Here is an 8,594-nt window from a genome sequence, read left to right as displayed (position 1 = left end):
ACACAAACTGTTTATAATCTTCTTCACTTCTTCTTCGGATGATCCAGCCAGCAACATATCGTCCACGTAGACGAGCAAGAACAATTTCTTCCCATTGACCGTTTTCACATACAAACACTGATCTGCAGCGGCCGAATTGAAACCAAGCTTCGTGAGGAAATTCTTCAACTTCGCGTTCCAGCATCTCGCCGACTGGCGAAGGCCATAATTGCTCCACCTTAGGCGGCACACCAGCTCCTCCTGTCCGCCGGCTACGGTACCGGGCGGCTGCAGCATAAAGATCTACTCTTCCAATACGCCATTGAGGTAGGCGGTCTTGACATCAACATGCCTGACCACCAGCTTATGGCTCGCAGCAACAGTGAGAAACATTCGCACTTCATCGAAGTCTACTCCGAACTGCTACCACCCTGGCTTTGAACTTGACCACCTTGTTCTCCTCGTTGCGCTTAACCTTAAAAACCCATTTGGAGCCGACTACTTTCCGTCCTTTAGGCAGTGGCATCAACTCCCAGGTTCCGTTTCGATGGTGAGAAACCAGTTCTTCCTGCATCGCATCGTGCCACTCCTTGCTCTTCATGGCATCCTTATAGTTTAAGGGCTCCTGCACTGCGCAGGCAGATATCCCGACGACATATCAAGACGTGGATTCACACCTTTGTTCGCCCTCTTCGATCTGCGATATTCAATCGACTCAGCGCCTTCGTCTTCGGATGCATCGAAGTACTCCTCCTCGTTGGGATCATCCTCGGCTTCCATTTGCTCAACGCATACTGGAAAATCCACCGATGATGTTCCGTTCCCGAGTTCTACAAACCGGGCATCTCGGCTAATGGTGATTGCAGCAGTGTCGGGATCAACGAACCTGTACCAACAATCAATGCGAAACTAACGATTTTAAATTGGCTCACTACTTGACTAGCCTATTGGTCCCAAGCAAATCGATTAACGTATCCCATTCTAGTCAAAATTCTAGTACTACATAATGTTTGTTTTGATTCGCTATGCAAGTTTGACAGATAAAATGAGGGGTTAATAGATTTTCCTATGTTTCGAGGGGTGAATCGATTAGCTTGGGACCGAAGATAGTACCAGAGCTGAGCCAAAAAGTTGAGCACGTTTCTTCGGGACCTACTAGTCTTAGAGTTACCTCTATGCCTGTACCCCTTATGATCCATGGAGTACCCCACAAAATTGAGCTTTTGCGCTTTCCGGTCGAGTTTGTTCCTCCTCACGTTAGGAACGTGCACATACGCTACGCTTCCGAATACTCTCAGGCGTCCCAGATCTGGCTTTCGCCCCCACCACAGCTCAAAGGGAGTCTTCGGCACAGACCTGGATGGCAACCGGTTTTGAAGATACGTTGCGGTAAGAACAGCTTCGCCCCAATATCTCTTCGGCAGACCGGAATCGAGGAGCATACAAGTTGCCATTTCCGTTATCGTCCTATTCTTTCTTTCGGCAACGCCGTTGGACTGGGGGGAATACCGGGTGGTATACTGGGGAGTTATACCTTCCTGCTTGTAAAAGTTCCGAAGCCGCTTATTATCGAACTCCCCCCACCATCGGACCGCACAACCTTCGGTTTGCGCCCGAAATTCGTCTCTGCCCAACGCACATAATCAATTATGTTCTGGGTGGCTTCTGACTTGTGCAGCAGCAGGTATGTTACAGTAAACCTACTGTAATCGTCGATTATGTGCATCACATATCTATTTTCACTAGGGGTGACCGTTTTCATGGGGCCGCAAAGGTCCGTATGTACAATGTAGAGTACACGGATCGACTTCCTTTCGGTTACTTCCGGAAACGGGGCTCTCGAGGCTTTCTCTTCCAAGCAACATTCACAGACTAATTTTACCCACAGTCACTCACCTGCATTCCGGTCGCAAGCTGTTCCTTACCGATCCGCTCTACAGCCGCCGATGCCACTGGTGTTGGCAGTTCTCTTCAAGCTGCCCCGATGTCGCTTGCAACGATGACTCAGCTACTCGAAGATGGTACAGACCACCGTGACAGAAACCCGTCGCCACGGCAGTACCGGCTTTCATAATTCGGCAACCCTCCTTATCGAAATACACTGCTAAGTTCTTTAGCGTCAGCTGCTCCACGGAGAGCAGGCTGGTCGACAGTCCCGGCACATATTTCACGTGTTCTATATAAATCTTGATCACTTCACCGTTTCCATCAACACCACAAACAACACCACTACCTTCCCCAAGAATCTGGGTTTTGTTCTCATCAGCCATGGTTATCCAACCACCGGCGAATTCACTTAAATTGGTGAACAAAGACTTATTGTTTGTCATGTGCGCGCTGGCACCACTGTCAATGATCCAAGATTGACACGTTTTCCCAGACACCACGAACGCAACTCCTCTGTTATCACTTTGCGCCGTTTTTGCTTTCACTCCACTCTTCACCTTCCTTGATGCACCTTCATCTTGCTTCTTCAACAGCCGACAATTTCTTCTGAGATGCCCCGGCTTTTTGCAATAATGGCAAATTCGGACCTTCCATGCACACCCCGAACCACTTCTCGATTTATTTTCAGCGGAACGCATCGCCTTTTCCTATCGCGTTGTAGCACCGTCACGTTCAACCCGCCGCTGGTGCTCATCAACGACTTTCGACTTCACAAAATCAACCGTTACATCGTCCCCAACGCGACTGTCAAGCGCCGTAACTAGTCCGTCAAACGACGGCGGAAAACTACGCAACAGCAAGCAAATTTTCGTGTCGGCGTCTAACTCTGTACCGGCGGCGTCGAGACGGTCGAACAATTCCTCGATTTCCACTAGGTGCTGTTCGGCGCAGCGTTGCCAGTATTCCAGATTTATCTGGATTTTCCAGATATTCGGTCATCCGGCCAGATACACAGACAGATCACGTATATTTCCAGATTTTTAAAATATGTTCCAGATTTTCCCAGATTTATCAAATATGTTGCTTTAAAAATATCATTGCAATTGATTTACTCAAAAAATAAAAACTGCTTCTTTAATTATTAAAGCCCATCAACGTTGGAAATTATTACAACATCGTACATGGCAACATGGTTGCAACATGTTTGCATTTAATGGGTTGCAGAATCATGAAAATTGAGCCATTTTCTAAAGATTATTCGCTGAAAAAAATCTTCAAACTTTTAAAAATAGTGGCCCTGAATGTTTGTTTAATTAGAATTTTTATTTATTTTCTATATTAAAAAAAAAAATCCAAATTTCAGTATGGATGAATTTTCATATTTTTTTTAATTTAGAGAAATCAAAAACCACAGGCAAACAGACATAACACATTGAATATTTCCCACTGTCAAACATCGTCGCTAAAACATTACCGCCATCTGTTGAGTACACTGTGGTGGGTAGTATGCTGAACAGATGGCGGTAGTGTGTAAACGTCAAACGCAAGGGAATTGACTACGCGCGCCACAGGTGGCGGTACTACCAACTACGATACTTTTAAATTTACCGTTAAATGCTTGTTCAATGAAGAACTTGCGAGTGATATGTCTGTTTGTCTGTGCAAAAACTGTTCAGGATTGAAAAAAATAAATTCAGCCTTGGAAAATTAGCAAGACTTTTGAATCTAGACAACCACCAGGACTTTGAAGTATGTTTGTGAGATTTTTGAGGATAATTCATAAGGAAATTTTGAAAGGCATCTGATAATTTTTAGCATTTTTTAAGTACCTGTGAATATTGAGTTACAGCAGTCTGAATTTATTTAGAATTCTGAATTGCCCTAGAATTTCAGAACTTTAAGGTAATGTTGAAAATAGTTTACAGTGAAGTGTGAGGTAAATTCTTAGCAAAACCAAAGGAGAATTTAAAGTTATATTCTGAGTAGAGTTCCATCCATCTTTGTAAGCTTCGTGGTCGTGCGGTATCACCCGTCCTTTAGGCGTATTGTGAGTGCCACGAAGTGAGGGTTCGATTCCCGTTCCAGCCAGTAGAACTTTTCGCAACCTGAGAATTGCCCTACTGGTCTACTGGGTGTGGTGTGTTGTCAGTTTTCTAGTGTTAAGTTTTCAGTCTGTGCAATCTCTGGTTGAAGACAGTGTCCGTTGTCATTAAAAAAGTTTTGATGACAATTGCATGGAGATTTTGTGAAGAATGGAAATAGAATTTGGAAGAGAAATCAAAGAAATTTCTTATGACGAAACTTAAGGAGTATGCTAATACGAATCGTGAGAATAATTTCAATGGAATTCTGTTCTATTTTTCTATGGAGTTTCATTTCTATAAAATTTTAAGAAATTTAATCGGAATTATGCCAAAAGAACATCTGACAATTTCTGGGAGACTTTCAATGCCATTTTGGCAAAGTATAAAGAGTACTTAGCAAATACTGAAAAGGATTTCAAAAACTATTCTAACCGTACCTACAAAGCAGCTCAAATGGAATTATCGGATGAGTCTGAGAATGGTGTGACGGTCATTCTGAAGAGTGTGCCAAAGAAATTATTAAGAATATTCTAATGGTATTTCATAGAGAAAGATGAAAAGAAAATTATGCCAATTATTGGAAATTATTGCTAGTTTGAGGGAGTTGTGGAATCAAAGAGTGATTTATAAGAGATAACAAGAGAACTCTTTATCGAGATTATTTTAGGGGAATCCAGAAAAGAAGTATGATGGAATTCTAAGATGATTCAAATGGAACTCTGAAAATCGAGACAAATAAAAAGTTTCATGATCTGGGACGATTTAACTCAATTTTTGAAATGCTGCGAAATAGATATTCAAACTTTTTGGGCACACTGTGTCAATACATTTCTTAACTTTTGGACGATTTATGCAATGCTAACAAGTTATTTATTTTATATAATTTATTTAAACATGTAATTGATAAACATTCTAGTGCTTTGAATAAATTCCAGATGATCATACTGACCGATTTTTATGGGAGATCGGCATATCACTTTGATTTCAATAGCATTATGTTAAAAATAGGATTTTTTGAAACCTTCCAGATTTTTCCAGATTTTATATTTTAACTGGTACAGATTTTTATGAAAATGACCTGGCAACGCGTTCGGCGTCACCTCCTTCCGACAAGTTTGACGCACAAAGCTTCTTCAGAATCGAAACGCGCACTGAACGGGACGATTTTTGATGATAATTTTTCAGCGCCGTATACACATCGTACGCTAGCACACAATTTTTCACAACCGGCAGCTGGCTGTCGCCTTTGCTTTCCGATCGCCCGTCTTCCACGCAGCGGTACGATCGGCTTCACCCGGGGGAGCATCCTCAACAACACTCCACAAATCTTCCCGGCAAAGCAAACTTTCGACTCGTATTTTCCATGAAGCCCAATTTGTTCCGTTAAGCTTCGGAATCGAGAATCTAGCGTCCGCCATCGTCAAAATAGATTTTCACTCACACGAGGTTGAAAAAAAAAATGGATCTCGCTCGGGTCTTTCGCGATCACTATCTCCACACTTCGCACGCGGCGGCAGCAGCACAAAAAAAATGGCGTCACTCCGGGTCAAAAACTTTTCACCAGATTTCTGTCCGATCCCGCTGGGTCCATAACCTGACGAAACCGACGGTAGAGTCAGGGCAACGAAGTGGAATATCAGCGGACGGATTCGGACCTGTTGTGGAAATAATGGAACTCGCGAGAAATCACTTTAACTACATTTATTGATCGAGCGCAAAATACAATGCAACCGAACGCGGTAGCAGTTACTTTTGGAATGATAATGATGTTCGTTGCCTTCTCTCTCGTACCCCGAGTGGGCCAATATATATAGAGACGAGTAGAGGTGGGTTGAAGTGGTAACTGTTGTATCGTTCCACAATTCTAAGCAGCCTCATTTTTAAGTCGTTATAAGAACTTGAAAGTTCCGGTACCATAATTGAAGAGCATTCTAAGTAGCCTCTGGCGGAACTTGAACGGAACTTTTAGAAAATAAATTAAATTAAAGTTTTTGTCCTCTACACCAATTCTATATTTAGTTCGCACTTTTATGAAAGCTATTTCTAAAGGCAGGTATTAATGTGTATTGATTAAGCATTAGTAGTAGTAATTGAGCTGTTTGAAGAATTTAACCCAGTCCTTCTGCGTGAGAGTCTCAGCACGAACCACTACGTCATCTGAAATATATTAAAGTGAGCTGTTGTCCCGCCTATTGTTGAAGTTTTCTGAGCCAGCTGACTGACTTGAATACGAAACACAACACCTTGATGAATTTAAATTGGTGTTTGCCCGCATGGTCTTGTGGCGCAGTGGTTAGCAATCGTAGATCACATGCCGAATACACGGGCTCGAATGCAGGAAATAATTTTTAATTTACTTTTTAATTTTTGAAGAGAATGTTGCATAAATATAAGAATTATGATTTATTCGGGCCACAGATTATTTCATATTTACGTACATTAAATTTTGTTACAAAAAAAGATTTGTGCGGATTGCTTCATGTGGCTTGAAAGTTCTGTCGGAACTTTAGTTGAACTTTATGGAACTTGAAAGTTCTGTCGGAACTTTATTTGAACTTTATGGAACTTGGAAGTGTTGAATGCGGAACTTTTGGTTACTTGGGGAATGCATTTGTCAAATTTAGAGTATCTTCTACTAAGTTCTGGTTCTTGGGAAATAAGCAAATCAGAGTTAAGGATACTCAGTTCTTGTAAAACAACTGTTTTTCCAAATGAGTAATTGGATGTGACATTTAATATACAAAGTTAGAAAATAAACAACATATCAAACGGGTTTTATTCACTTTTTGAGCACATGGTGCAACCATAGAGGTAACTCTAAGACCACTGGGTCCCGAAGAAAATCATTATTATTTTTGGTTCACTCAGTACCAGAACAACGGTCCCAAGCAGTCCCAAGCTATTTCACTCACCCCTGCATGTTCTGCATGAATCCACACACCCCTGATGTTATCTGTCAAACTTTCATAGCGAATCAAAACAAACATAGTGTAGTAATAGAATTTCAACTAGAATAGGGTACGTTAATCGTTTGCTTGGGACCAATAGGCTACTAAAGTGGTGAGCCAATTTAAAATCGTTAGTTTCGTATTGATTGTTGGTAGTTCTCTACCCTATCATGGAGGTAACTCTAAGACCAGAATCGGACCAGAAGGTCCCGAAGAAACGAGCTCAACTTTTTGGCTCAGCTCTGGTACTATCTTCGGTCCCAATCTAATCGATGCACCCCTCGTAACATTGGAAAATCCACGAACCCCTCATTTTATCTGTCAAACTTTCATAGCGAATCAAAACAAACATAGTGTAGTACTAGAATTTTGACTAGAATGGGATACGTTAATCGATTTGCTTGGGACCAATAGGCTAGCCTAGTCGTGAGCCAATTTAAAATCGTTAGTTTCGAATTGATTGTTGGTTGTATGCTGTCTAGTTTGCTGTCAGGAAGGGTCAATGGTCCTTTGCGGGTGTGTTCTGGTTGTGTCGTAGGTCTGTTGGGGTCAGTAGTCCGGGTTTTGGTGCGCATGGGTCGGTTATCGGGGTGATGGTGCGGGTGGTCGTTCCATGATCAAGAGGAGGTTGCTACCGATAGCAGGCTTCAGTGAGGGTTCCACCAACAATCAATTCGAATCTAACGATTTTAAATTGGCTCACTACTTGACTAGCCTATTGGTCCCAAGCAAACGATTAACGTATCCGATTCTAGTCGAAATTCTAGTACTACACTATGTTTGTTTTGATTTGCTATGAAAGTTTGACAGACAAAATGAGGGGTTCATGGATTTTCTAATGTTTCGAGGGGTGCATCGATTAGCTTGGGACCGAAGATGGTACCAGCCAAAAAGTTGAGCACGTATCTTCGGGACCTTCTGGTCTTAGAGTTACCTCTATGCTTGCACTGCCGGCAGTGAGCACCGAAGTGGTAGTTGTCAAACTAGGTGGAAGAGTTCTGCCTCTTTGAGGAAACCTAGTAGAGCAGCCGTGCGGCTTGCGTCATTACTGAGCGCATCTTTTACACTGCATCAAATCCCGTAATGTCGTATTGTCGACCATACATTTTATAATACGATTACAATTTAGCCCATAAACTGTATCATATTGTCGGATGGACAACACCCAAGTCCAAAGTCATAAAACTATCAAACCGAAAATCAAGCTCGGTCCTGAACTGGAGTCTTATTTTGCCATCGTTGTCACCTGGTACGAACTGGGCTACCTAAAGTCGAAGCCCCGAGCCATTGTTGCTCAGGTAGGAATTCCTCAAACAAAATATTGAGTAGGTATGAGAGGAAGAACTGCAATCGGATACGAGAAACGCTAGAAGCCCATGATAATAACAGCAGCTGCAACAGTGCTGGTCGAAATATTGACGTGTATTATTTCTTTTAATTTAGTGTTAAAGTTTAATTGAATAAAAACATAACTTAGTTTTTCACTGCATCGAAGTTTTAGAATTTGTACGATTTGTTAAAAGGAGCCTAATTTCCTTTCACGGAGTTATTCACATACTTTTTTTTTTTTTTTCTAAAAAAGAGTTTTTTTTCAAATCTTAATTGTTACAAATTCAAAACAAATTAACATTCATGTTTTAACCTAAGTGCTCCTGCTACTACAGCAACTTATCAAACTTATTTGTTATGATATACA

Source organism: Ochlerotatus camptorhynchus, unplaced genomic scaffold, assembly GCF_037179485.1.
Source record: "Ochlerotatus camptorhynchus isolate MF236.1 unplaced genomic scaffold, CSIRO-AGI_Acam_v1.1 ptg000069l, whole genome shotgun sequence".
Taxonomy (NCBI): Eukaryota; Metazoa; Arthropoda; class Insecta; order Diptera; family Culicidae; genus Ochlerotatus; species Ochlerotatus camptorhynchus.
The sequence above is the reverse complement of the archived record's forward strand: the minus strand, read 5'-3'. Positions refer to the sequence as shown.